Below are 24,941 nucleotides of genomic sequence, written 5' to 3'. Positions count from 1 at the left end.
AGTTTTATTATCAATGTGTAATCCCTAGATGATTGACTTTAGTTTTATTCATTAAAGGAAAACTCAATATTTCTTTTAAGTCTCTTGTAATCAAAAGGCTCTCCCTTCATCACTTTTTTTTCCCTTTCAATTCATCTTTTCAATCCTGGGCTACTTGACCTGTAGAGTTTCACATACCCTGTCTTTTTCTGATTACATAATATGGGTACAGTTCAATTTGTTTCTCAATCCATTTTGTTTCTTTTTCCTCTGTATTTTCAGATAATAGTTGGATTCACAAGTTTGTTCAAACTCAGATTGGATCCCCATAGCAAGATTACAGGTAGTGAGGTATTCATTCTTTATTCATTCTTTTATCAGGAGGCACATTATGTTTGGTCCTCTCTCTTTTTGTGATGCTCAGTGCCTAAATTCAATAACTTATTGTTGCAAAATGGTGATAGTGAACTTTTATCATTTCATTTGCATTTGATATTTGAAATGCTTTAATCAAAAGCTGTTTTTCTTGACCTATTATTTGGTTACCCAGCAGTACAGCTCATAAAGGCAAGATGAATGCTTGTTTCCTTTCTCTTATTTACTAGTTTTTAAGACACTAGCTCTTAAGATGGTGAACTAGTTTCCTATAATCCTCTGAAAGTGATCAATTGTTTTTAAAAGTGTCATCAATAATTTAAATATATTTTATGAATTTTAGTCCATTATATTTTATCCGTATTGAAGCTTGAATTTTGAGAATGAGAGTCTCTTCAAGTTGACTGTTGAATTCTTTGCACATATTTTTTATGATTTCCTGCTATCTAATCGTTTTTATTAATATGAACATGTTTAATTTAACATGGAATGCAAAAGATTAGGACCATTAATAAAGTATCTAATTGTTTGACTTTAAAAAAATTCATAAAATAAATAAAATCAAACCAGGACAGTGACCAGAATAATAGTGCTATTGTGATCACATTAAATAGAAAAGCTTATGTCAACATTTTAGAGGTGTGACAAATGCAGTACTATACATTTTTAAATATCTCACTCAATTTGTAATTTTTCCATTTGTCATAAAAATGTGACTCAAAAGAAAGACTTCAGATGCCCAGGAAAAGAGAAACACAGTTGTTCATTCACTGCTTAAAAGTACTTTAGACGTCCCATTAGATTTGCTCTTGAAAAATAAGACAGGTGGTACTTTACATACAATTATACAAACTTTTACTAAAACATTTAAATCATTCTACTTTACATTTTATCACATTTTTAAGTTAATTTTCATTTCTTCTATACCTTAAAAAAATGCTGCCTAGGTTGTTTGCCAGTATTAGGATCAATAAGAGTTAGATGCATAAATGTATATTTATAATAATTTATCTAATTAATATGATACACTTGTGTATTTAGAGATTCCTTTGAAACAAAAGTACCTAATTTCATGAATGTGGTAAGAAATAGCTGTATTTAACATATACTTTAAAAAAAATGAGCTGCACAGATAGCAGACATATAACTCTTTACTACCCATACATTTGACTACCAAGAATGAAGCCAAACTTTGAAAAAATACAATGCAAGAAAAGATTCAAGTTAAATATATATTCGTTTGGTTAAAAATCATCTCCTCTATAGTATTTATTTGTAATCTAAACTCATAGCCCAACGTGATCTTCTAATGTCATTATAAGTTGTATTACAATGTTTTTTCAGTCCAGTATTTATGGAGGTCATTGCGTTGCAGCCCCAAATGTTGTAACTCTAGGAAGAGTAAAGCCTTGTAGCATTTTCTCCCTTGACAATTCTTTTTTAAGAGATTCTGACTTAAGGAACCTCTGACACATGTAGTTTTCTTTAGATATTGTGTGTCCAAACTTTTTTTTTGTATACAAACAAACATTTTGTGGTAGACATTCAAGAGTAATCTTGTAACAGTTCAGTTTCTTGCTTAGCAAAGTAAGAGTTGATAATAATCATTTGCCAAGCTGCTTTCTCTGCATTCATCACTAATAGCAGTCTTCCACTCTTCCTCTCTTAGCACAGGAATGGATGAATTTATGTTCCATTATTCTTGCTGCAGCAACAATCTGTCCGAGGGTCACATCTTCCACAGCTGTAACATAATAGTCCCCAGATTGCTCCATATGCTCAAAAGATTTCATAAATTGTTCAGAATTGACAACTCCAGTCTCTTTCAGCTGATCCAGTACCTTAAAAAAACCCTCTGTTTAATTCAACAGTACAAAGAGGCCTCAAAATCAAGCCTTCTCCAGGACGTGTTAGAGAAATGGCTGTAGAAAACGCAGCTGTTCTGACTTCACTCCACTTATTTGAGTAGGACTGGGTCAAACAGGAGTTTATCATTCCAGCAAGGTCTACCATGGCCCAGCAGTGAGCGCTCTGCGCCTTGGGCCGTCCCTCTTCAGGCTGTACCACACAGGATCCGGATTTAGACCTTTGGCAGCGCCAGCCCCACAGCTGGAACCGCAGCCCAGATGCTGCAGGGCCAACTCCACTCCGCCCCTGCCCTTGACCCTCACGCTGGGCTGAGTGTGGCTCAGAGCTTGGGGCACATCTCTTCTGCTATCTAATTTACAAGATAGTCCAGGCTTATCGCATTTCCTATCTCACACCTGGAAAAACTGTAGTTCAAGATTATATTCTGGATATTAGGAATGCTTTTTCTAGGCTTTAAAGTAAAGGGCTATCTCTACCTCTGCATCTAAAGTTAACATAATTGAAATGGTTAATATCAATACTTTAAATTCAAATTCAGGGTGATAGAGTTTCTTCTTATACTCATATATATTACTTCTGTTTTCCTTCTTCCACACCAAACATGCAGGTTCTCAAGGGTATAAGGGAGAGGAAAATTAGAATATCCCTTCAATACTCATTTGCTTTATCTCAAATTATATACCAAACAGCCTCGGTAATAATAATGCAGCCTCAAGAAACAATATTACCACTGACCTTATTTTTGTATTTGTAATCCCCATATTCTTCATCCCTTTCAAAATAGTTTTGCTATGTCTATGTTGCCACAGTATACAGCCATAGTCTTTTCCCTTAATCTCATTTAGTGTTAGCACAAGTAATCGCTTGAATTTATTCTGAAAGCTCTCCAATCATTTTGATGGATTGAATTTCACTCTCTAATAGATTCCTCAGGAATATTATGTGGGACCAACATTCCATTTTATTAAGGCATAAAGTATTGATGGCGAACAGTTAGATGGATATCTAATTTTCTTTCCCTGAGAAATCACTTTTTGCCTACATTCTGAATAGACTTTTTTCTTTTTCTTTGAATCCAGTAATTTTACTAGAAGGCATACCAATGTTGATTATTCTAGATCTGTCATGTACAGGGTTATACTTTTTCAGTAATAATTTTAAATGCTTTTGACAGTACTGGGGTTTTGGACTCTGGGTCTTGTACTTGCTAGGCAGGTGTTCTATTGATTGAACAATAACCTTAGCCTTTAAAATCTTACACAGTAATTTTATTTCTGCAAATGTTTTCTTGAATTTTATGATTTAGTTTCCCTTTTTTTGCTTTAGTTTTTCTCTTCAAAGACTGCTATTATTTGTATGTTGAATTGTTTTTGTCTGTTTTCAATATTTGTCACTTTTTTCATTAGCTTTTATCTCCTCTCATTCTTTATTCAAATTTTTCATGCTTTTCACTTTTTATGTACTTTAAGACATTATTTTATGTACTTACTTGTTTTTGATGATATCTGATGTTTTAACAACTCATAGTGTTTTTCTCATTCTAATTTATGCTTCTTTTTCATGTCTTACATCCTTCTCTCAACATCTTTTAGCTTGTTTCAAAATAATAGGTTAGTTAAGATTTTGACTTGTGGATATTTCTATCATATTTTTATTGTCTCTGAAAATGTTATTTTGCTCTTCATTCATTTTTCTTCTTTTATAAGTTTTCATGGATTTGAACTTAACACTTTCTGCTGTTCATATTTACATAAAATTGATTTCCATGAAATTTAGAAGGTGTTTATAGTTCAGGATATTTTTTATAACTTCACTGTGCTCTCTCTCCCATTGGGTCATATTTTAAAATACATTAGTTTGCTTTCTGTGTTCTGGCCCTTTCTCTTCCTTGCTTTTTAGGAGAGCTTGTTTTCCCTTTGCTCTGTTGTCTTCATCTACTTATTGCTGAATCCATTCCCAATTATTTCCCTTCAAAGCAGCATCCTGTTCTGTAAAATGTTGGGTGGGCAAAAAGTTGGGAGGTGCTCATCTTGCTCCATTTCAGAGCATCAGCTGCTCTTCTCACAGTGACCACCGAACCTTCCAGCAAATACCTGGTGGAACTCTTGGTTTTCTCCTATTTCCTTGTCACTTCAGGGCCTACTTTTTCACTGTTTTTTCCTATATAGTCACTGATGTCATATAGGTTTTGTGGCTTTTAGTGATTTTTTCATTACTTGTCTGTGTTTGGGAGTTTGGAAACTTTGTTACCAACAGTAAAGTTGTCATGGATTTTATCATTTGGTTATTTTATTAATCTATCTGTTTTAACTATATTTTTGAGGTATAAAATCTATGCTACTTCTTTTGCCAGTAGCTTTAAGTTAAAATATTTTGACTTTCATGAGGCTTGAGATGACTTGATATTTCTAAGTGAATGTGGAAAAAGCTTTCTTTTATGTGTCTTTGAGTGTTCAAGGATATCTGGGTAGATAGGTTTCAATAAGCTAGCATACTCAGGGCTCTAGTGGCAAATGGCAAGGGTTGTCCAGAATACTTCCATGGAGGCATTTCTGCCTCTCAGGGTTGTGACCTGGATGTATGGACTGTAGCATCTATATAGGAGGTCTAACTCTTCCTATGAGTATTCTAAGAATTTTACTTTCTTCTTTTATGTTCCCCATGATAGCACATGGCATTCTTAGGTTGTGGGTCAATCAGAAATGAAAACATCTTCTGTGCGTTTCTTGCGAGGTGTAGGTATACAGTGCCTATTGTATTCTATTGGGTTTGTGAAGCTCTTTAGGGTTTCCTAGATGCTTTTGCAACCATACTCCCAGGGAGCCCATCACCTTTTGAAGTTGATGCCAGTGATATTCACATTCCCATGTTTTTATAGCCAAAGAAGCTAACCCCCAGAAATAAACAATTTGAGCAAAGTTACACATCTGTCTAGTAGGAGAAATATAATTAGAACTAAGGTTTCCTGGTTTTCAAACTAGTACTCTGCCTATGTGGAGTTTTGAGCCTGTTACATAATAACAGAAACATATTTGCAACATGGCATCTGAATATACATGTCATAAGAACCATTTTATCCAGATACTTTATATATTCAGTGAACACCAAAACCATGTAACAGCAAAGAGATTAAATTTGCTGAAATAATTTCACATCTCATTACTTGATTTTTGTTTTCACTTAAAAGTCATTCCCTAAACCATTTTTGAAACTCAGTATTTAGTTGAATTCTGGAAAATGATGTATTGGGCAGTAGTCAGCAAACAACAAAAATGCAATCATCTAAACTCTCCAAGTGTTTGTGTTGAACTTGCGGCTTTTTAGGAATAATTTAACTTATAGATGGCTAAAAGATCTGCTCGTTGGTTTTCTGTTCTTAGTTGATTTTTTTAAGACAGTGATCTTACCTGGATAAAAGAGGTTGTCTGCTTTGCTCAGAAAGTATTTTTTTCTCATTAAAATTAATTTTACTGGGTCCTAAATTTCTGGAATAGAATTTTTTTTGTCAAGTTCCCATTAATAAGTACTTTTTTAATTTTAAAATTTGATAAATTAACACTGCCACACACACACACACACACAGTTATACAAACGGTTTTCAGAATATTCTCAAGGTTTTGATGTTTTAGGATGCATTGCTCTCACTACTATCAATCTCTTGCTATTAAACTTAAATGAGACACTCAGTTCTGAAACTGTACTTCACCACTGATTAAGACTGGGCTGGCAGTTATTAGGGATATTATTCCTTCAGCCTTTTGAACTTTTTGGGAAGACTTGGTAACCTTGCCAGTCCAGCTACCCTCTTATCCATTGGTTTGATGATTTCATTAGCAACTATCTGCTCATATTGTGAACAGAAAAATGAAGGGTTAGAAAGATCTACATGGACTTGCTTGAAACTGAATCAACAATGGCAGCATCACTGGGTTTCAGGAATGTGGGGCCATCTTATAGCATCTTACCAGAACAGCAATCTATCTTTTCTTTCAGCTCATCAGCTTGTAAGTAATATGAGTACATGACAGTCCAGAACAGGATATAGCCAGCACTAATTTCACCTGGATGGTTCAGGGCAATCACTTTCAGGGAAGCCAGCTGCTTCTATTGGTGGGTTGTTTTTGTTGCCACCAGCAAGACTGTCACAATGAATATCTATGATAAATACCTTCTTGACACTGGAGCTCGCTTGGCTCCAGGAAATGCTGCATGGTACATTTCAATAGACTTCACTTCAGTTGTGATGTTGACTAGAGCAAAGGTGACCACCATGCTGGATTTGAGAACAGCAGTTTCCACTCAGCCCACAGGGACAGTTCCAATACCACCAATTTTGTGGACATTTTAGAGGGGCATACATAACAGCTTGTTAGCTAGATGAGCTGGTGAGTGGTAGGAACGCAATCCAAAGTTTTAAGTAGTATGGTTGTACTGGCATTACCATCTGTACAGGTGACTTTTCATCTCTTGAATCAAGGCATGTTATCACTTGGCTCCAGCATGTTTCCCCATTCCAATCAGAAATTGGCATAAATGCTATTGTGTCAGCATTGTGGTGAATTTTCTTAATGTGAATGCTGACTTTCATAAGGATTTTCTTATAAATCTTCAGATTATAGGGTGGGTCAGTGGAATCAATTCTGTTAGTGCGAACAATTCGTTGTTAATTGCTGTGTATAAGCCGGAAGGGCACACTTACAGGTCTGCCTATTTTGGGAGATAACAGCTTCAAATTTACCAACACCAGCAGCAACAATCAGCATAGCACAACCAGCCTGAGATGTGCCTAAAATCATGTTGTTGATGAAATCTCTGTCCTGGAGCTTCTGTCAAGTTTCTTAAGTCCCTTGATTTTTCTGGTTGATCTGCTTAATGTTTCCCAAGTCCTGTACATTTTGGCTTGTTGTTTTGGTGGTCCTGGGGATTGAACACAGTACCTTTGTTAGAAAAGCACTCTACCACTTGAGTCATACCGCCAGCTGTGTCCTGGGGCTTTGGTAATACTCACATAACACTTGATGTTTTCAAATTTTTGCAGGGAAGTGTCAATGGTGATACCACACTAACTTAGCTCGGTTTCAGTTTATTCAAGACCCAAATGTACTTGTAGCAAGACTTTCCCATCCCAGCAGCTTCCTTTGCAACCATTTTGATGTTTCTTTTGTTGACTCTGCCTCATTTGTACATCAGATGACCAGTTGTGCTGGATTTATCCAAGTCTCCATATCCAGTGATGATATGAGTCTTTTCAATTTTGGCTATGACTTAGTGGAGATTTTCATGAAACCTATGTTTTGGTGGCAGACTCATAAAAAAAAGTGAAAACTTTGACATGTCTGTGATTTTATGATGAAGAGATTAATGATCAGGCTCCTGTCCTTATAGGGATGTTTCTTTGCTTCAGAGTTTGATTTTATTGACAGATCCTGTGAAGTAGTAGATTCATAGTGGCAGAAATTCTCATATTCCAAGGGATCATTGAGTGAAGCTCCCCTTGCCCCTCCAACCTACCACACAGGTCAGAAGATGGAGCTGCAGAAGAGATGTCTATTCACATACCTTACCATTCTGTCTGCTGCAAGCTTTCTCACTCCTCTCCTTTCTTTAATCCAGACTTAATAGATACAAGGCCCTCAGTGACTTGACTACACTTACCTGTATATTTTTCTAGGCTCATTTTCATCATAACTGGCTCTCCTATATCTATGCTTTATTCAGGACAAAATACTTTTAAGTTTAGGAAAAAAAGCCATATTATAGTGCCTTGGGACCTTTTTCCTTTTTTTTTTCTTCTGTTTTCTCAGTCTCAAAACCATCCTCCATCACTTTTTGCTTGACTCTTATGTGAACTTCAGTTGTTAGTTTGATTGTATTCCCAGGATGCTTTACTAGAGCATCCTAAATCCAGTTTAGATGCCTCTCCTAGTTGCTTCCATAGGACCCAAGCATCCTACATCCTAACATGCATCACATGGTTGCATAATGATGCCTTTACTTGTCAGTAATTCCCACTACACTGACAGCAAGAAAATAGAAGCTATGTCTGTTTCATTAACTGTTAAGTAGCTGGTGTCTACTTAGCATAGTGTGGGACATGAAGAGGAAGCTGCAGTATATAATTATTAAATGGATTATTGGGTTCTTATTCATACCTTTATTACCTTATGACTACACACACACACACACACACACACACACACACACACACACTCACTCACTACAAGTTTCTAACTTTAAGGATTTTTCATGCCTCCTTACCCAATTTATACATATTATATATATTTAATTTTTACATCAAATAAAATTTCCTCTCTCCTCTTTTGAGGTCCTCTATGAATAATGAGAACCACCATAATTTACTATTTGGATTCTTCATAAACATTTTTGTTTGTCAAGACGTATGTTATTGCAACTATGGCAATTAATTACTATTTTACTGAAAGAATACTAATGTGCAGATGCAGGCTGAGTTTGGTGACCTAAACTTGGCAGAAACAAATCTAGGTTAGTCTAAAAATTGTATGCTTACTCAAAATTTTCTCTCGAATGCATTTAATTCTTAGATTTTAGTTTTGTTCATCAGCACAATAAAGATCTGTGGTATATTTTTATGAGAGCCATAGAAAAATCCAAGAACCACAGCATTTCTCTACTGATGTGACACTCCTTACACTTTGAAGACAAACTAAGAATATGTGTCTTATAAAATTAATGCAGAAGTCGAGGCTACATGAACACCCTCCCTGGTTTAGATCTTGGAAGTGCTTAGCTCAAGAGCTTGTGAAGACAAGAGACCAACACTATCATTTGGAACTTCGTTCATACTTCTTTGTCCACATAACTTTGGACAACACTTCAACCAGAAGAGAAACTCTGAGAGACATCAAATCTCACTGAACACATTCCTGTGTGCTGTCCAGATGTGTAGGAGAGTTAATGAACAAAAAGCAGAAGTAGTTGCTTTTCTGAGGAGAATTTGTCATTCATTCTCTTTATCTTGTGTGGTATAAATGTACCCTTACACATTAATTTACTCACCAGAAATCTATTTTGTTTCTTCTTTTATCACTTTCTGAAAGTAAAGTTAAAACTAAAGCACTTTCACATGGCATACTCCTTGATGTTAGCAGGATTAGATTTAATTTAGAAGCAATTTCTAAGAACCAAGCAGCATTACCCTTTACATTAATTTGACTTTAAAGAAATGGAACAGACCTAACAGTCACAAAAATCCCACATGGCACAGCCAGCAAGGCATGTCTGGCCCTGAGCAAAAAGTCCCTGGCCATTTTTCTCTCTTTTTTTCTCCCAACAAGCAGAAGTTAGAGCATCAGTCAGAATTAAACTCTGTGACATTCTTGACCCCTACCACATGGAAAGCCTCCCTATGCCATGCCACACTGAGAAAAGCAGCATCACTTTTACCTGTCCAGCTCCAAAGCTGTTCATGTGAATCTGCAAAATGAGCAGGTGAGCATCACACACCATGCGTGACTCCCCTACCAACCTAGCAAGAACATAATCCAGTGCAGCCCCTGGGCAGACTGAACGTCCCCCCTCAAAAAAACTGAACAACATAGACAGTGAACTGTTATCTTAACACCAACAGTGGAGGGGGGTGGAATGCTGAACCTGCCCTGGAGAATGGGGGTGGGACAAAGAGCTGAACTCTCAGTGAACAAATGCAGGAAAAGCAACAGAGGCTGAAAGCATGACAGGATGACAAGCCAACTTCCCACAGGAGACACTAGCACTGAACAGAATTCAGGAGAAGCACAAAGGCTGAGAACAGGAGTGGGACAATGAGATAGCCTCCCAAAGCAGGACAGATGGTGTATCCCACAGCTGATCTCTTGGACAGAGGGTAGCATTCGAAACTGAATTGCCCCACCCTCCTGAGGGAGGAACTAACCAAACAGAGTTTCAGCTGAAGGGCAACACAACGCTGCCTGGTAAAAACAACAACAGCACTGACTACCCTGCACAAACTGGCAGAATTACCTTACCTCCCAATTGCAACTAACCTTGTGGACAGAAGGAACCAAATGCTACTCACAAGCCAGTCACCTGCTGAGACCACATCAGAGTTCCCACTTGTACACCAATAACAGGATTGGATGCCTAAGGAATAACTCCAGAACTTTTACCAAAAGACTGAAGTTTTTGTTGTTACTGTACCTGGTGTTTTTTGTTGTGTTTTTTTTTTCTGTATTATTTTCACCATCAATGGTTTCTTATCCCTATTCTTACTACTTTCGCTTTCTTTCCTTTTCCTGTGCCACAATTCATTGTTCTCCCCCCCAACTGCTCTTTCTTCCCCTTCTCATCCACTCTCTCCTTCTGTCTTCACCTCTCCCTTCTATCTTCCCCCAACCTGTCACTACACTACCCCTCCATCCTACACACTCACCACCTGTTGACAAGCCTCTGTACCAACTGTACACAACCGCAGCCCCCTGCAATCCCTGACATAAGCACCTCCACTACAACAACAGAAATATACCCAAACATGCACAAGGGTCACAAACCCCAGCATTCCCCATTCCTCTTCTCCCACCCACCCCTTTTCCTTCCCACCCTATTACTTCCACTTTTACCAATTTCCCAAATTTCTATATCTAACCGAATAACCATTTTTCCCCCAACACCCACTGTTTATAGATATTATCACCAGGGGACTTTTAAATATAAAATGTAAACAGTATGTAAACAACTGGTCTGGCATTGAATCTGTGAATTTGTTATTGCTAAATTGCACCTGCAGACCAGGTACAGAAAAAGCACATCAACTTACCTAACAACCAAGTCAGTCAAAACACAAAAATTAAATCAAGGGAAAGAAAACAGGCAATTAAAACCATCAACTAGCCTATCAATAACATAGTTGCATAGCACCAAGTGGAGTGATAGGAAGAAGAAGAAGGGATGGAAACCAACTCTCCCCCCAAAGATAATTCAATACAGGATTCAGTGAGAAAGGAAGAAAATGGATACCTACTTCCTGATAATAACAAAACAATGATAAATGTCACTAAGGAGCCCAGTGATGCACACACACACACACACACACACACACACACACACACACACACACTCTCTCTCTCTCAAAGAAGAAATCACTGAGAAATTCATGGTCAAGACAAGAATGTAAAAGACACACTAAAGAAATTTCAAGACATCAAAAATAAAAAACATGAAAAGACACAGAAACAAATAAATGAATTCAGAAATGACTTCAACAAACACCAAAATGAAAGAAAGGATATTATAAAAAGAATTAAATATGGCAACAGAAAATATAAAAGAGGAGTTGAACAAAGATATGGAAAACCTCAGAAAAAAGAATCAAACAGAAATCATGGACATAAAAAGTCCCTTTAGTCAATCAAAAAACACTGTTGAAGGCCACTCCAGCAGACTAGAACAGGTAGAAGACAGAATCTCAGAGCTAGAAGACAAAATAGAAATTAAAAAAAAAAAAACAGAAGAAATCTTAGACAAACAACTCAAGATCTGTGAAAGGAATATGTAAGAAATCAGAGACGCAAAACAGATCAGACCTAAGAATCATAGGCATTGACAAAGAAGAGGTACAAGTTAAAGGGCTACATAATAAATTCAATAAAATTTTCACAAATCTCAAGGAAATCATTCAGGAACAGGAAGCCTCCAGGACACCAAACAGACTTGACCAAAATACAACCTCTCCTTGGCATATTATCATTAAAACAACAAGTACAGAGAACAGAGAAAGAATATTGAAGGCTGTAAGACAGAAAACATAAGTAACTTATAAAGGTAAACTCATCAAAATGACAGCAGATTTCTCAATGGAAACCTTAAAAGCAAAAAGGGCATGGAGTAAGGTATTTCAGGCAGTAAATGAAAATAACTTCAGCCCTAGTATACTCTACCCAGAGAAACCTATCATTCAAAATTTATGAAGCAATAAAAATCTTCCATGATAAACAGACTAAAACAATATATGACCACCAAGTCAGCACTACAGAAGATTCTACAAGGAATTCTGCAACAGAAGATGAAAGCAAACAAAACCATGAGAGGATGGAAAGCATCAAACCACAGAAGAAAAGACAAGTAATAAGAGAGTAGCACTGATTCAACTGCACACGATCAAATCCTTAAACAACAAAAATAACTAAATGGCAGGAATCACCACATACCTATTAGTACTAACAATGAATGTCAAATGGACAAAACTCCCCCATCAAAAGACACCATTTGGCAAATTGAATTAAAAAGAAAGATCTGATAATCTGTTGTTTACAAAAGACCCATCTTATTGACAGAAATAAATGCTGGCTTATGGTGAAAGGCAGAAAGAAGATTTGCTAAGCCAACGGCCCCCGAAAATAGGTAGGAGAAGCAATACTAATATCAGACAAAATAGACTTTAATCTTACATTAGTCAAATGAGATAAAGAAGGACACTTCATACTAATAAAGGGGAAATACACCAAAAAGAAATAATTATCAACTTATATGCACCCAATGTCAGTGCACCCAATTTCATCAAACACATGCTAAAGGACTTAAAAGCACATATAGACTAACACAGTGGTATCACCAATAGATAGGTCATCGAAACAAAAAACAACAAAGAAATACTAGAACTAAAGGACACCATAGATCAAATGGACATAACTGATGTCTACAGAATATTTCATCCAACAACACAATATACATTCTTCTCAGCATGGAACTTTCTCCAAAATAGATCATATCTTAGGGCACAAAGCAAGCCTCATCAAATATAAGAAAATAGAAATAGCCCTCTGCATTCTATCTGATCACAATGCATTAAAACTAGAACTCAACAACAAAAACAACAGTAAAAAATATGCAAATAATTACAGGCTGAATAGTATACTGCTTAGCCATCAGTGGGTCATAGAAGAAATAAAAATAGAAATTAAAAGTTTCTTGGAAATTAGTGAAAATGAAACCACCACCTACCAGAACCTGTGACACACAGCAAAGGCAGTCTTAAGAGGAAAGTGTATAGCCATGAGTACATACATTAAAAGGACAGAAAGTTCTCAAATAAATGACCTAATGCTACATCTCAAACTCCTAGAAAAACAAGAGCAAGCAAAACCCAAAACAAACAGAAGGAGAGAAATAATAAAAAAAAAAAGGGCTAAAATTAATGGAATAGAGACCAAAAAAAAAAAAAAATAATACAAAGAATCAATGAAACAAAGATCTGGTTCTTTGAAAAACTAAACAGGATTGACAAGCTCTTGGCAAACCTGACTAAAATGAGGAGGGAAAAGACCCAAATTAGTAAATTCAGAAATGAAAAAGGGGCGATAACAACAAACACCAAGGAAATCATCAGAAACTACTTTGAGAACCTATATTCAATTAAATTAGAAAGTCTTGAAGAAATGGACAAATTTGTAGATACTTATAACCATCCAAATCTGAACCAAGAGGATATTAACCACCTAAACAGATCTATAACACATAATGAAATTGAAATAGCAATAAAGAATCTCCCAAAAAAGAAAAGTCCAGGAACTGATGGATTCTCTGCTGAATTCTACCAGACCTTTAAAGAAAAATTAATGCCAACACTCCTTAAACTTTTCCACAAAATAGAAAGAGAAGGAACACTTCCTAACTCATTCTATGAATTCAGTGATACACACATCCCCAAACTGGACAAGGACACATCCTAAAAGGAGAACTACAGGCCAATCTCCTTAATGAACACTGATGCAAAAATCCTCAATAAAATAATTGGAAACCAAATCCAACAACACATCAGAAAGATCATTCACCATGACCAGGTCAGCTTCATCCCAGTGATGCAGGTATGGTTCAATATACACAAATCATTAAATGTAATACAGCACATTAATAGAAGCAACAGCAAAACCTGTTGATCATCTCAAGATCATCCCAATCATTGCAGAAAAAGCCATTGATAATATTCAACACTATTTCATATAAAAACTCTAAGAAAACTAGGAATAGAAGGAATGTACCTCAACATTATAAAGGCTATCTATGACAAACCTATAGCCAACATCATACTTAATGGGGAAAAACTGAAACCATTTCCCCTAAAATCAGGAACAAGACAAGGGTGCCCACTATCCCCACTCCTATTCAACATAGTCCTGGAATTCCTAGCCAGACCAATAAGGCAAGAAGAAATAAAAGGAATACAAATAGGTAAAGAAACTGTAAAAGTATTCCCATTTGCAGATGGCATGATCCTATACCTCAAAGACACAAAAAACTCCACCAAAAACTTCTAGACATCACAAACAGCTTCATCAATGTAGCAGGGTACAAAGTCAACTTACAAAAATCAGTACTCTCTCTATACTCCAACAATGAACAAATTGAGAATGAATATAGGAAAACACTTCCATTTATTATAGCCTCAAAACAAATAAAATACCTAGGAATAAACTTATTAAAGGATGTAAATGATCTCTACAAGGAGAATTTACAAATCATTGAAGAAAGAGATTGAAGAAGACTGCAGAAGGTAGAAAGATCTCCTGTACTCAGGGATTGGCAGAATAAATTTAGTAAAAATGGCTGTACTACCAAAAGCAATCTACATGTTCAACACAATTCCCATCAATGTCCTGATGACATTTATCACAGAGATTGAAAAATCTATCCTAAACTTCATTTAGAAACACAAGAGACCGCGAATAGCCAAGGCAAAAAGAGTAATGCTGGAGGTATCACAATACCCAACTTCAAACTGTACTACAGGGCCATAGCAATAAAAACATCATGGCACACACAAAAACAGATATGAAGACCAGTGGACCCAAATTTGAATGCACACAGTTTTGCCCACCTTATTTTTGATGAAGGTGCCAAAAACTTATGATAGGGAAAAAGATAGCCTCTTCAAAAAGGTTGCTGGGAAAAGTTTTTATCTGCCTGCAGAAAACTGAAACTAGATCCATGCCTGTAACCCTGTACTAGTATCAACTCAAAGTAGATTAAGTATCTTAATATCAGACCCAAAACCTTGCAGGTAATACGTGAATGAGCAGGGAATACCCTGGGAGCAATAGGTATAGGCAAAGAATTCCTCAGTAGAACTCCAGCAGTTCAGCATCTAAGAGAAAGGATAAACAAATAGGACTACATGAAATTAAAAAGCTTCTGCACAAAAGACATGGTCTCTAAACTGAAGGCTTCCTGCAGAGTGGGAGAAAATATTTGCTAGCTATCCATCAGACAAAGGACTGAAAACCGGAATATACAGGGAGGTCAAAAGCTAAACTCCTCAAAAATCAATGAACCAACAAAGAAGTGGGCAGCTGAAATAAACATAACTTTTTCAAAAGAAGAAGTCCACATGGCCAAAAAACTCATGAAAAAAATGCTCACCATCCCTGGCCATAAAAGAAATACAAATCAAAACCACACTAAGAATCCACCTCACTCCTATTAGAATAACTATCATCAACACCACCACCAACAACAAATGTTGGCGAGGATGGGGGAAAAGGAACCCTCATATACTGTTGGTGGGAATGTAAGCTAATACAACCACTTTGGAAAACATCATGGAGGATTCTTAAAAATTGAAACATAGATTTGCTGTATGATCCAGCAATATCACTCCTAAGGATATACCCGAAAGAATGAAACTCAGGTTATTCCAAAGGCACCTGCACACCTCTATTTATTGCAGCACTATTCATAATAGCCAAGCTATGGAAATAACCAAGATGCCCCACTACCAAAGAATGGATTAAGAAAATGTGGTACTTATACACAACAGCATTTTATTCATCCACAAAGAAGAATGAAATTTTGTTATTCACAAGTAAACAGATGGAACTGGAGAACATCATCTTAAGCTAAGTTTAGCCAGGCTCAGAAAGCCCAAAATTGCATGTCTTCCTTCATCTTTGAATTACAGACCTAAAACAAATGCAGTAATATGGTTGGACATGGGTCACACACTAAGGGGAGAACACACATGGGAGAAATAGAAGGAAACCTAAAACTTGAATGTGATTGATGTGAGGAACAAATACAGTAATCTTAACCTGGCAGAGGCCACTATGGGAAGGGGACTAGGAAGTAGTGAAGAGGTCTGGTAGAGATGAACTAATGTGGGTTGCAATACACATGTGCATGGAAACAACCCAAGAGTCTCCCACATAGCTATCTTCATCTCAAACTAGCAAAAACGCTATGTCTTTCTTATTATCTCTTATGTTTTCTATTCAACAAAATCATACAACAAGAGGGTGGAAGAGATTTTGCCTGGAAGCTGGGGGTGGTGGGGGAAAACAATGTATACACATGTGAGTAAATGTATAATGATAAAATAAAATAAATTTTAAAAAGATCTTTACAAAAAAGAAATGGAACAGATTATCATATATTGCATTAACACATAAAATACTCATACAATATGCTTTATGCTTTTATACAGGTTTTGCTTAATATCCTGTCTTACTCTGAAAATATTATCTTCAATATTTTATTACTAAATATAACTACATGTGTACATGAGCAAATAGCTTTTAGTAATTAATTGCTGGTTTCATTGTTTTTTGTTCATAGGTCCAGCAAACTTCATTGAAATGTTTTTGTAAACTTTATCCCTCTTATTGGTATTTTGCATATTGTGATATTTATAGAAGTGTAAAACCAACATGCTTCTTTGTGTCTTCTTAGTACAGTTTTTCCTGGGCATCTATAAGGGATTGGTTCTGGGACTCCTATGGATACCAAAATCTGCAGATGCTTAATTCTCTCATAAAACGGCATAGTATTTGCATATAACCTATGTACATTCTTTCAAATACTTTAAATCATTTCTAGATTTCATCTGATACAGTATAAATGGTACGATGTAGGTATACTGAATTGTTTAGGAACTACAGGTAAAAATGTCTTTACATATTCAATACAGAAATTTCCTTGGTGGAACACTTTCTACCTGTGGGTACTTGAATTAATGGGCTGAAGCCCACAGATATGGAGAGCTGACTACAGTAAATTCAGTTTGTATTAGGGCAATGATTTTTCTGCTTCTTCTCCAGCTTTCAGCAAATGCTGACTGATAAGTAGTTTTATTACTTATGAAATATTCCATATTGTTTAAATTGATTCCATACTGTTTAAATATGACCAACTATTTTTCAGAAAACCAAAAATTATTATTTTATGTTTATGGGAGCATGTGCTATATTCAGAAAGACAAGTATTGCATATGCTTTCTCACATGTGGATGCTAAAAATGTTTACTTTGAAAGTAGCATCATGACTATCATGGATTTTGAAGGATGTGTGTGTAGGAGACAAGGAAGATTGATTTGATCATTACATGCTATGTATTTGTATGGAACTATCACACTGAACTCCATTAATATGCACACTTAATACATGTTAATAAAAATATTAAAAATGGGAAAAGAGTACCATAAATTGAAAGTACATTCATTAGTTTAGGCATATATCATAGCAAGTTGTGCTTCCTTTGAGGGTGTGGTCTGAGAGTATCTGCTTGGACTGTATTGGTGGTATAACTAACTTGAGGGAGGCAAGCCTGCTGTTGCTGTTGATCCAAGTCATGTGTCTAGAGTCAACATTATCAGAAATAAATGTATTACTCCATCTGCTTAGATACTACATGTATCTTTCAGTTTCCCAAGGGAAAAGAGAGAGATTGTGTATTTGCCTTTTCAAACCCACATCTGACAAACGAGAAAGGGCATTCCAGATAGAAATGTGAAATGGTTCAACACATTTGGGTGTTATGTCAGGGATGAAAGAGTTCATTGATGATATTCTTGAGAACATTTCCAGAGATGGGAGTCTAATTAGAATAATTTGAATGATAAGAGAGAGATGATGAAGAAGGCAGATAAATGGTAGACTTCACCCAGGAAGCACAGATGTGAAAGACAGTAAAGAAAAAGTTAAGGAGCTACAGGGAGACATGGATAATTATGAATTTATTTGTTTTATATCTTTTTTAAAGATCAAAGAGATTTGAAAATAAATCTAAGCTATACAGATGACTTCCAGCAATGTTGGAAAGATTAGGAGATGGAAGAGCTGGGAGTGAACCCTCTTTCTGTAGGTCTAGAGGAAGGAGATATAAATGGCATGGACACACACCTGCATCCATTACTTGGCAATCCTCAGCCTGTCAGGGTCTTTTTTAGTAATACTCACAGTGTGGAAACATTGCATACTTTAAAGGTTGAGATGGATTTTCAATCCTTACTCAAAGAACATATACTATTTCCTCACAACATGAACCCATGTTGTTAATCTCTTGCTTATTGTGTGGCATTTTTGAATGGCTATATTCTGGATAACTTCTTTCTCTCTAAATAAGGTGGTCCTGCGTAGTGATCTTCCAGGGGAGAACAGACAAGGAGGCAAGCAGGAGGAGAGGGATCATCAGCTTGTGCCCTCTGAAACAACTTTGCAGTAGTGGAGAACTATTGGTGTAGAAACTTCCAAGATTAAGAATTTCTTCTTCTCCAGGGCAGGCCTACCTGATATATTCCTAGTCCAAGACATTTAGATGTTATCCATGCTTCTTCCAACTGTCTGTCAAGGTGGAGTCTCTTGAAAGGTCTTTGGATGTTCATTTGGTTTTATGGATAGACAAAGAGGTTTCCCACATCCTACTCTCATGCTTGTAGGGGACTTCCTTCCTGAGTTACATTTTAGAACTAATTTTTTAGATCCTCTGAAAGAATTGTTAAGGCTGTGCTACTCAGGATGCTCATTGAATCTGGCTCCATGTGACATGAGATCATTGCCTCAATTGGAACATAGGTGACATTTATTATCTATTAGAAACAGAAGGCAAATTTCTAGAATCCTCCCTGCCCTACCTCTAAATCTCCAAGTCAAGAGATTCTTTATTTTTCTTTTCTTTTCTTGGTGGTCCTGGGGTTTGAACTCAAGCCTTTATGCTTGGCAGGCAGGCTCTCTACTGCTTGAGCCATGCCTCCAGCCCTATTTACTCTGGTTATTTTGGAGAATGGGTCTTGTTTTTCCTCCAGGCTGGCCTAGACCACAGTCCTTCTATTTTAAGCTTCCCACTATTGCTGGAGATGGGGTCTCACAAAATTTTTTTGTGCCTGGAATCGTAATCCTCCTGATCTCAGCCTCCCAAGTAGCTAGGATTATAGGCATGAGCCACTGGCACCTGGCTCAAGGAATTATTTATTTATTTATTTATTTTTATTTTATTAGTCATGTGTGCATACAAGGAATTCTTTAGAGGTTGCATTTTCTCTTCTGAATATTTTATTTTCCAGGAAAGAGACATATGGCTGTGCAGCCTAAGGACACTAGAAAGCAGTTGCTAACTGTTGATTCCATCTGCTTCCAAGAGGGCTACCTGATAATATTAAAGGGACCCTGAAGCTTTCATATCACTTGGTTCATAGATGGGTTTATGGATCTTTCTGAACAGTCCTTCTTAGTGCTCCACTTAACAATGCACATCTTGGTCACTGCCTTTTCTGTGTATGTTTGCCACCTGCACATCCATGTAAGCTGGCATGAGACCAGGAGGAGGGGCTCTGTGTCTTCCTAGTCTCCTTTATGGAACAGTTATACATTGTCTATACCACAGTGCCTTCTTTTGCTTAAGAAGCAGTGATTTTACAAATACACAGTTGACATACTTTTAACACAAGGTCTGTTTTTTAATCTGAAAATCAATGGGGCTTAGCCCCTCCTTTACTAAATATTCTTGCCCCTAACTGCTCTTGTCTTCTCTAGCCTCTATCCCAAATTGCCAGCAGGAGGTGTTCTGATTTTTGTTTACACATGTCTTTATTTCAGTTATAACAACTATTTCATGTAGGCATCACACTATTAGGAATGCTAGCATTTTGGCTTCTTTTTTGATCTTCTTTAAAAGGATTTGACTATAAGGGGTTTAAGAAGATTTTACATTTTACCTGGGGTAGGAAAAGTTTTCTAACAATATGAAACTCAAATGAAAATGTTGATAAATTCAATCACATACAAATTAAAATTTCATGTGAAAAACTGGTATAAGTTAATTTAAAATACAAATAACAGTAATAAAAACATTCACAAATTATATCATGAAAAAAAATAAGTACATTTCCCTAGCACAAACATCTGTAGAAAAAATGGTTAGAACAAAACCAATTATGTTTCAGGAAAATATAAAACAGTATACATTGATAGTTCACAGGAAAAAGGAAATAAAAATACCTCTGAAAATATGAAAAATATCCTTATTCCTAATAAGATAAAGGCAATCTTACAAAACTAAAATAATATCCTTGCACTTTTAACACAGGCAAAGTCACAAGAGTTTGATGACACTCTATGTTGTCAAGGGCATTTGAAGAAATAAGCATTGAAACACCCTGCTGTGATAAAGACTGTGTACCTCCAATGGAGGACAGTGTGGCATATTTATCAAAATTACTAAATGGAGGATGTGGTGCACACCTGTAGTCCCAGCTACTTGGGAAACTGAGGTGAGAAATTTCTTTCAGTCTGAAGTTCAAGACTAGCCTGTGCCACATAGACCCCATCTCAGAAAAAGAAAAGAAAAAGTTACTACTGCAAATGCTATCCTACCTAGCTACTTAACTTCTTGGAATTAATCTTACAGATATTCTCACAATTGTTTGTGTGGGATGATGTATAAATAATTCATTGTGATATTGAAAGATTATATACAACCTAAGTGTCCATCAATTGTGGACTGGTTTGTTAAATTATGATACAGCCTTGTAGTGAAATATTATTCAGGGTTGGGTGAGATGGCACATGCCTAGAAACCTAGCTACTTGGGAGGCAGAGATGGAAGAATTTCAGTTTAAGACCAGCCTGGGCAAAAAGTTAGCAAGACTTTTTCTCAAACAAACAAACAAATAAAAATGCTTGGTGTTATGGCACACAACTGCAATTGCAGCTATTTGGAAGCTTGTGATAGAAGGATGCAGTCCAAGGCTGGCCATGGGCAAAAGTGTAAGACCTATCTGAAAAAGTAAACTAACACAAACAGTGCTAGGGACATGGTTCAAGTGGTAGAGCATTTCTTTGCTTAGCAAACCTGAGGCCTTGACTTCAATCCCTAGTATCTACAAAAGAAATACTATGCAATAGTAAAACGGAATGAAGCTCTGAGTACAAAAATAATGCAAAGTTCCATATAATATTAGTATTTTAAGGAAGAGGTGTGTGTTCACACACACATGTATATATAAAATATATAAATACATATATAAAACCTCTGAAAGAATATTTTTAATGAAAACCTGTATTGTGGGCTGATGAGGAAATTTTACAATCATTGGTGGATAAGTGATGGCAAAGGTAAAGTCAGAAACTGTGAATTGTATGTGAGGGTGTCTGACTTGTCATGCATGATGCCAGCTTATTTCACCTACATCTTGGGAATTAGAATCCAATGACATCTAAGAAAGAATAGTATTTTATTTCCTTGCTGTTTCTTGTTTGGTTCTGCCAAAAGGTAAATTACTTATTCAGGCATTCTTTTGGTGTTTATGATCTTCCTTTAGTTTTTTGTCAGCTTGTTTGTCATGTTTAAGTGCATCTTCTGTTAATTATCTGATGGAAAAATATAATATATCATGTTTCCTATAATCTCTAAAGCTACTTATAGATAATATTCTCCTTTACATATGCAGTTGAAAAAAACAAACTATTGGGGCAGGAACAAACTGAAGATGTGTTTGTGGAGATAAGGCACGAGGGTTAAATAGCATAGTAAATTTGTGCAGCCCTCATAGGCCCCATCCTGTTGATCTGGACTCTAGGATTGTTCGCCTTGCCCATTCTTTTTTTTTTTTTTTTGCCTCTCCTGGACAATATACAGGCGTAAAGCTGCCTCTAAAACAAGAAGAGGTGTTTTAGAGCCAAATTGAAAGTATATTAAAAACAATATTTTGAATTTTTTCTTTCAACTGTACTTGACAGGATTTCTTTTTCTCCAGTCAAGTTCCAATTTTAACAAGAACCTATTATCCCAGAAACTAAAACATTAAAGATATTTGTCTAGACCTCTAAGACCTACACAATTGACTTGTATTGAAAATGTCTTCCCAATAAGAAGATCTTGTTTTTGTTTTTTTTCAGCATGATTTCAGGCCAAAGATCTCTCTTACAATGAATGGAATGACAAAAATGGTTTAATCATTTAGAATTGTTTCCATCAGTTCTAGTTTAAGGTACATATTCATCGTGCTACTTCTTTTTAAGGAAGTTACTGATTTAGGCTGTTAATTTGACCTTTAGCTAAAGTTTCTTTTTTCACACTTGGTGTCAGAAAAAGTCTTCTGAAACTTCTTTCCTTGTGCTCATTCCAAGTACTCATAAAGGGTTACTGTGCTTCTGAGTTGGATATTTCCTTCCCAACATTGATGCTTCCCTAAGCAAGAGAGAGAACAATATTTGAAAATCAGGGACAGTTTTGTTTCCTGTTTCCCACCCTCTTTCCCCATCTGTGCAATATACTTTTTGCTTGGTTGATGTTAAGAAAAACACACACATGATTAAAGATCTTTTTCTGATGCTTACCCTTTGATATTTTAGCTAAGAGCAATTGAATCCACCAGCAGCTCAGCTCTGGTGTAAGAAGGTAGGGTCTCTAATTCAAAGGCATCACTAGGACTAAACATTTGCTTTGAATATCAAGTATTTTTTTCTCTATATCAAGTATACCATCATTGAAAGATTAAATGGTTTAATTTATGGGCTAAAAATATATTTCAATAAAATTAACCTCTATAAAAAATTAATTTGCTTTGCTTATTTCAAGATATTTTCTGCTTCAGGGTCACTATGGTATCATTGCAAACTCTGTAGCTAGATGAGTTATGGGTCACAGTATTGATTTTCTACTTAGCCTATAAGAAAATTACTATACCTTATATCCCATATAGTTGATCTATCATTTGAGGTTGAAAGTAAGTGAAAACTGCAACTCGAAGTAGTTAAAAACAAAGACTTAAAAGACATTATAACTATAAATTCAGAAGTTGGGAAGGCTTCAGACATGATGTGATTAATACTTAAATTAGGTCATGTCAAGAATCCAGGTTAACTAGAGAAAAGGGTAGATCAAAAAGAATTAACCTAGAAGGTAACACACAAGCACAGGAAATTAATGTGAGTCAACTCCCTGTATAGCTATCGTTATCTCAACCAGCAAAAACCCTTGTTCCTTTCTATTATTGCTTATACTCTCTCTACAACAAAATTAGAAATAAGGGCAAAATAGTTTCTGCTGGGTATTGAGGGGGTGGGGGGCAGAGGGAGGGGGCAGAGTGGGTGGTAAGGGAAGGGGTGGGGGCAGGGAGGAGAAATGACCCAAGCCTTGTAGGCACATACGAATAATAAAAAAAAAATCCAGGTTAATTTTCTTTACACTGTCACTTGAGATCAAATTCGTACTAGGGTCAGGACCTCTCTTTATCATTGCATGATGGCTTCCAGTGGTCATTGAATCTCGCTGAGTCCAGGTGTCTCCTTGTTAATATGTAGCAGAAGAGAGACCAGCTTCTTCCCCAACTTGAAATACTATCTTCATATGTGCCATTAGCCCAACTGGGTAGTGTCTGAGACAGAAGAATAGAAACTGGGAGTCATCCATTGTTCTCTGCAGTGGGAGAACATTCATGTAGAAAAGGTAGATAGGAGTCAGAAGTGGCAGCTCATGCCTGTAAACCCAGTAAATTCTGTCTTAGGAGACAGAATTTAGGAGGATTGTGGATCAAGGCTAGTCTAGGCAAAAAGTTAGCAAACCCATATCAACCAATAGTTGGGTGTGGAGGCAGATGTCTGTAATCCCACATATGGGGGAAGAAGCATAAATAGGAGGATCGTGGTCCAGTTCTGCTTAGGAAAAAATGTGAGACCCTCTATCCCAAAAAATAACTAAAGCAGGAGAGCACCTGTGTGGCAGGTGTGAGGCTCTGAGTTTAACGCCCAGTGCTGTCAAATAATAAAAAAGGTACATGTGATATTTAGGAGCTTACTAAAAGTCTAGAATTAACAAGGAGAGCCTATAAAAAATTAGATATTCTAATTAATTTGCCTTAACTACCATTAGCCTGGAGTATCATGGAAGACTTCTTCCCTGAATGGATCCCACTTCTTCCATTATACACAAGGAAATCTTTACATTCAGAATAAAATCAAACAATATCCTTTGAGATTGATATTAATCTTAAATTTCTCTCAACAGACAACAACCTGAACTATATGATCTACTTGCCTCCACTTTATGTGGTACTGGCTTCGATTTTGTTAAGGGAGTCAGCAAGTATCCTTTCAAAGTCTAGGAATGTCTGAATATAGGTGTGTGTCCACAAGTGCATGTTCAGAGCAGTACTGAGAGAGAGAAATCACTGGCATCCTATAATTTGTTGTTCATCATACTGATATCAAAATGTATCAGTAGGTGTCACATGGTTTCATTTCATAACTCTGAAAAGTATCAGGTTATATTGGAGATATAAGTATGGCTCCAAAGCATTTTATGACAATAAATAACCTATAATATAAAATGGATTACATATAATGTTTTTCTACCACACAGAAATTTGAGCTTGATTCATAGTCATGAAACACTGCATTTATTTTATACAAATAAATATATCATACTTTAGGCCCAGTGAAATAGAATCCTATTAGAAAAAAGCACTCACATTTCT

General features: G+C 36.3%; 2 pseudogenes; both read right to left on the bottom strand.

The window, feature by feature from the left end:
* Positions 1–1,715: 1,715 nt before the first annotated feature.
* LOC109675098 (glucosamine 6-phosphate N-acetyltransferase pseudogene) lies at positions 1,716–2,349 on the bottom strand (annotated as a pseudogene).
* Positions 2,350–2,360: 11 nt separating this feature from the next.
* The window catches only part of LOC109675097 (putative elongation factor 1-alpha-like 3), a 34,170-nt pseudogene continuing 11,589 nt past the window's right edge, over positions 2,361–24,941 (bottom strand).

This window comes from Castor canadensis, chromosome 6, assembly GCF_047511655.1.
Source record: "Castor canadensis chromosome 6, mCasCan1.hap1v2, whole genome shotgun sequence".
Taxonomy (NCBI): Eukaryota; Metazoa; Chordata; class Mammalia; order Rodentia; family Castoridae; genus Castor; species Castor canadensis.
Note: the sequence above shows the minus strand (reverse complement) of the source record. Positions and strands in the feature narration are given on the sequence as shown.